The sequence below is a fragment of the Macaca thibetana genome, chromosome 19 (genome assembly GCF_024542745.1).
Source record: "Macaca thibetana thibetana isolate TM-01 chromosome 19, ASM2454274v1, whole genome shotgun sequence".
NCBI classification, from domain to species: Eukaryota; Metazoa; Chordata; class Mammalia; order Primates; family Cercopithecidae; genus Macaca; species Macaca thibetana.
Genome location: NC_065596.1, coordinates 33,389,189 through 33,395,666, shown reverse-complemented (window position 1 = coordinate 33,395,666; position 6,478 = coordinate 33,389,189).

Here is a 6,478-nt window from a genome sequence, read left to right as displayed (position 1 = left end):
CTACAAGGATTTTTTAAAAAGCTACATAGAGGCTGGGTACGATGGCTCAGGCCTCTAATCCCAGCACTTTGGGAGGCCTCAGTGGGCGGATCACCTGAGGTTGGGAGTTCGAGACCAGCCTAACATGGAGATGCCCCTTCTCTAGTAAAAGTAGAGACTTAGACATGGTGGCATATGCCTGTAATACCTGCTACTCGGGAGGCTGAGGCAGGAGAGTCACGTGAACCCAGGAGGCAGAGGTTGTGGTCAGCCGAGACCACACCATTGTACTCTAGCCTAAGCAATAAGAACAAAACTCCATCTCCAAGATGAATGAATAAATATTGGCCGGGCGCGGTGGCTCAAGCCTGTAATCCCAGCACTTTGGGAGGCCGAGACGGGCGGATCACGAGGTCAGGAGATCGAGACCATCCTGGCTAACACGGTGAAACCCCGTCTCTACTAAAAATACAAGAAAAATTAGCCGGGCGAGGTGGTGGGCGCCTGTAGTCCCAGCTACTCGGGAGGCTGAGGCAGGAGAATGGCGTGAACCCGGGGGGGCGGAGCTTGCAGTGAGCCGAGATCGCGCCACTGCACTCCAGCCTGGGGCACAGAGCAAGACTCCGTCTCAAAAAAAAAAAAAAAAAAAAAAAAAAAAAAAATATATATATATATATATATATATATATTTAAAATATAAAGATGAGGTTTCACCATGTTGCCTGGGCTGGCCTCCAACTCTTGGCCACTAACTTATCTTTCTGCTTTAGCCTCCCATCATGCTGGAATTGCATGCACGAGCTGCCACCCCTGACCACATTATGCTTTTTCAAACTTGCTAATATTTTAGATATGCTAATTTCTTCCTAAATGTAATTATGTTTTAGCTAATTACTAGTGTTTGATAAATGAAACCTTCGATAACTAGGGATATGAGTGAAAAATATAGTTCATGGTACATGTTAACTTACAGATATTGCCATAAAATTATTGCATGCAGAAATGAGGTGATTTAAAAGTTTATCATTTTTTTTTTTTTTTTTTTTTTTTTGTTTTGAGATGCAGTCTCACTCTGTTGGCCAGGCTGGAGTGCAGTGGTGAGATCTCAGCTCACTGCAACTTCCGCTGCCTGGGCTCAAGCGATTCTCCTGCTTCAACCTCTTGAGTATCTGGGATTACAGGTGCGTGCCACCATGCCCAGCTAATATTTGTATTAGTACAGATGGGGTTTCGCCGTGTTGGCCAGGCTGATCTCGAACTCCTGACCTCAGGGTGATCCATTCGCCTAGGCTTGCCAAAGTGCTGGGATTACAGGCAGGAGGCACTGCGCCCAGCCAATTTTGTAATTTACTTATATTTTCTTCAGGGCCCACGTAAAACAGAATAACCTGACTGGGATGTATCCTTAGTAATATCTCATAATTATTCTCTGTATGAAAATAAATCCCAATGTTTGAAGACCGCCTATTTTACAGCCTTTATTATTCACACCTGATAGAACACTCGGGCAAGAACAATAAAGAAAACACCTAAAATAGATTACAATTGAATGGGTGCGGTGGTTCACCTGTAATCCCAGCACTTTGGGAAGCAAAGGTGGGAGGATTGCTTGAGTCCAGGAGTTCAAGGCTAGCCTGAGCATCATAGTGGAACCTTGACTCTACAAAATGTTAAAAAATTATCCAGGTGTGGTGGTGAGGGCCCGTGGCCCCAGCTAGTTGGGAGGTGTAGTGGGAGGATTGCTTGAGCCCCAGAGGTTGAGGTTGCAGTGAGCAGTGTTCCTACCACTGCATTCCATCCTGGGTGACAGAACTAGGTCTTGTTTCTAGGAAAAAAAAAAAAAAAAACAGCTTGAAGATAAAAAGTACATTTTCTACTTATTTTCAGAAGGCACGTAAAGTGAATATTACAATACATTTAGGAATTATTGATATGTTGTCAACGTTTATCGCTTAAATATATTGCAGGAAGAAATGTAAAAAAAGAAAAAGTTTGCGAATGAGGACTAAGATCTGATTTTTTTTATCTTGCCTAAATTCCTATCTGAGGAGTCTGGGGAGTCATGCCCTACAAACCATAAATACTCATCAGATGGTTTTATTTAGTCCTATATATCCTGTCTTACTTTCCAGTCTGACTCTGGAATAACATGTGACAAAGAAGAAAGTCAAAATATTTTACCCCAAAACATGTTTCTTTGCCATATTTTGAAATGGTCCTGCAAAGCTGTCCTTTGTGAGGGGTACATGTGCATCTGTAAAGAATCTCTAACATAGCTAGATCTTTTTCTTCTAGGCCCTCCCAATCCTGAAGAGATTAAGTAAGAAGCTAGCACCTTTTAAAGGTCTGAATAGAAAACATTTGTCATCTATTGTCTCTAAGGCAGCCAATAGAAGACTTCAAAACAACCTTTGTCTCCACAATCTTCTATCTTAACCTGAACATTTCTGCTATTGATCCCAGGTATTTAGACAAACTCAACCAATTGTCAATCAGAAAATGTTTCAATTTACCTATAGCCTGGAAGACCCGCTTTGAGTTGTCCCACTTCTCTGAGCCAAAGCAGTGTATTTCTTTTTTTTTTTTTTTTTTTTTTTTTTTTGAGACGGAGTCTCACGCTGTTGCCCAGGCTGGAGTGCAGTGGCGCGATCTCGGCTCACTGCAAGCTCCGCCTCCCGGGTTCCCGCCATTCTCCTGCCTCAGCCTCCTGAGTAGCTGGGACTACAGGCGCCCGCCACCGCGCCCGGCTAATTTTTTGTATTTTTAGTAGAGACGGGGTTTCACTGTGGTCTCGATCTCCTGACCTTGTGATCCGCCCGCCTCGGCCTCCCAAAGTGCTGGGATTACAGGCTTGAGCCACCGCGCCCGGCTTAGCAGTGTATTTCTTAAATGTATTTAATTGATGTCTAATGCCTCCCTAAAATGTCTAAGAACAAGCTGTTCCCCATTACCTTGGGCACATGTTCTCAGGACCTCCTGATTGTCATTCATATTTAGCTCAGAATAAACCTCTCAAAATATTTTACTGAGTTTGACTCTTTTCCACGACAAGAATAATTCATTTTAAGTGCAGCGTGAAGTAACAAATGTAAGGAAAAACTGGGCAATTTATATGTTTTTTTGCTTTTGTTTTTCTTTTAAATCACCTTTTTTCTTATTGAGAGGAAGGAGGGAGCTCTGGGGTAGAGGGTCTTGGTCTGGCCAGGCTGGACCTCTGCGCTCAGCGATCTTCTTGCTCCTGCTTCCTAAGTAGCTGGGACCCCAGACTCCCGCCACCTTGCCCGCATCCCTGTTGTGTTTAAGCAGCAGGTGGTGACCTCACTCTTCCTAGGTCTGGGCCGTCCGCTCCGCACCCCATGGGGTGGCCCTAGGGAAGTCTCTGGAGCTGAGCACAGGGTGGAGTCTCCCACCCCAGTAAATGGAGAATAGAAAAGAGGAGCATTTCTATTCTGTTCTCTGGGCCATCGGCATGAAATTGTACGTTTCGCTCAGGGAAGCCTTTGCATTTCGCAGTCTAGCTTGCCTTCCTGCCCTAGACAACTTAAAGGCTTTGAAATTAAATTGGTAAAATTAATTTCAATAGCAAGGAACTTTCCTGGATCCAATTACCGCCCCACGTCGACTTCTCAGGTACTATTTCCATGACTGCTGAGCTGCTCCAGCCTTACTGGCGGGTTTGTCTCCAAAACCCGGAAAACTGATGCGCGGGGAGCGAGATGGAGAAAAGCGCAGGCCCCGCCCCCGCGGACCCCTCACAACCCACGACTCTTCTCCCCCGCGCCAGGCCCCTTGTCACTCTCCCTCGCCCCCTCCTCAGACATACCCCGTCCACCTCCTGGGGGTTCCGCCCAGGTCTGGCTTCTGTCCTGCGCTGATTGGCACAGACCCGGAAGCGGATGGTGTGGCCTGAGGGTTGCACCGCGGCGTTGCGCTTCCCAGTTCTCAGGTGCTGCTATACCAGGGAGGTGGGGTTCCCACAGACCCGGAAATTCCGGCGCGACTTTCTCAACCCAGAGCAAGTTGAGACGTCCAAGTGGGAGTCCGTGAGTCCCTTCCTACTGAGTTTAAAGTCGCCCTGAGGCTGGTCCTATCCCCAGTCTTTCTGCAGTGGGGCCGTGAAGACACCTCCTATCGCGAAAATTTCCTTCACAAAACCCTTCCTGACCCGTCCTCCCGGCTCGCGCTGTTTCAAGTCCTCACCCGCGAGCTGAATTCCCGCCCTGGGCGCCTCTCAGCCTCGCTCTTGTCGGCGCCTGGAGCGCACTGCGGCAGCCCCAGTCCCTGGGAAGCTGCGTTCTCTGCCTGGTCCTGGGGTCCTGCAGACCCCACCTTGGTCTGAAGGCGCCGTCGCCCTCCACCTCCCCCCCTCCTGCCGGGCCCTGCTGCTCCCCAATTCCAACCCTTGGAAAACTTGCTCTTCTTGGAGGCAACCCTCTTATCCCGTTCTGTCCCTGTTGTTACCGGAAGGCGGGCTTGGAGTTTGAGGTTTCCAGGTTCTTCGCTGTTGAACATAGAATAATAATAAAAAAAAAAAACCCCGCCCAAAGTCACAAAAGAACGAAGCGGCTAGCAGGAATTTATTCAATCAAGACAGCACTCCACAGGGAGGAGTGGGCCCGAGCGAGCGTCTCCAGGGCCCCGTTTACAAAGTTTTGAGGGCTTAAAGTATTTCTTTTGAGGTCTCTATGGGCTACCCCTTATCTATGCCCTATGCCCTGTGCCCTATGCAGATGGGTGCCCTATGCAGATGAAAGGACACAAAGATAGATGTGTACCCGCCCCCCACCCGCTACACCCTTGTTCTGCTCTCTAATCTTGGCACATACCAGAGATTTCGTAAGTTCTGTGAGTACCTGGTTTTCTGCACGTACCAGAGATTTTGTTTTGCACATACCAGAGATTTTGTAAGTTCTGAGGCAAGGTCACAAGACGTGTTTAAGTAAGATAAACTCTTGCTGCCATAAACCTGCTCTGCCGCCTCAAAGTTTGAACCAAAATATCAGAAATGGCGGGAACCAATCATAGTTAGCCAAATCGCCTTGTTCAAACACTAGCCAATCATATATCTGATTTGTATAATAACTCTATGCCCACTTTTCTTAGACTATATAACACTGCTCGGAGCTCAGTAGAGGAGCTCTCCTGCCGGTCTCGTTTCACGAGCGAGGGAGAGTTCCAGGTTCGAACCTGTAATAAAGATCCTTGCTGCTTAGCTTTGACTCTGGACTCTGGTGGTCTTCTTCGGGGAATAAACGGTCTGGGCATAACACAGATGGAGGGGTGGCCGGTGCTTGGTCTTGGCCACTCCTGGGCTCTTTCCCTTTCCATCTGAGACGTGGTTGAAGGGGCAGGGCGGTAGGGAGAGCAGCCTTTGATTCTTTGTTACTCCGGATGGAAAGATGGGGTTTTTCCTTTTGGCCTAGTTTTGGAAAGTTCACGTTAATTGGCCTTAGATTCCCTGCCCCCAGACCCAGGACCCATGTGTTTCCTTTTTCTTCTTTCTTATTGGAGATGGGTCTCTGTTGCCCAGGCGGGAGAGTGGCGACAGGATCACATCTCACTGCATCGTCAATATCCTGGGCTAGAGGGAGTCTCCCACCTTAGCCTCCAAAGTAGCTGGGACCACAGCCGCGCGCCACCACACCGCGCTAATTTTTGTGTGTGGTTTTTTTTTTTTTTTTTTTTGAGATGGAGTCTCGCTTTGTCGCCCAGGCTGGAGTGCAGTGGCCGGATCTCGGCTCACTGCAAGCTCCACCTCCCGGGTTTAGGCCATTCTCCCGCCTCAGCCTCCCAAGTAGCTGGGACTACAGGCGCCAGCCATCTCGCCCGGCTACTTTTTTTGTATTTTTTTTAGTAGAGACGGGGTTTCACCGTGTTAGCCAGGATGGTCTTGATCTCCCGACCTCGTGATCCGCCCATCTCGGCCTCCCAAAGTGCTGGGATTACAGGCTTGAGCCACCTCGCCCGGCCTAATTTTTTTTTTTTTTTTTTTTTTTGAGACAGAGTCTCGCTCTGTCGCCAAGGTTGGAGTGCAGTGGCCAGATCTCGGCTCACTGCAAGCTCTGCCTCCTGGGTTCCTGCCATTCTCCTGCCTCAGCCTCCCGAGTAGCTGGGACTACAGGCGCCATCCACCTCGCCCGGCTAGTTTTTTGTATTTTTTAGTAGAGACGGGGTTTCACCGTGTTAGCCAAGATGGTCTTGATCTCCTGACCTCGTGATCCGCCTGTCTCGGCCTCCCAAAGTGCTGGGATTACAGGCTTGAGCCACCGCGCCCGGCCTTTTTTTTTTTTTTTGAGACGGAGTCTGGCTCTGTCGCCCAGGCTAGAGTGCAGTGGCCGGATCTCAGCTTACTGCAAGCTCTGCCTCCCGGGTTCACGCCATTCTCCTGCCTCAGCCTCCCGAGTAGCTGGGACTACAGGCGCCCGCCACCTTGCCCGGCTAGTTTTTTTGTATTTTTTTAGTAGAGACGGGGTTTCACTGTGTTAGCCAGGATGGTCTT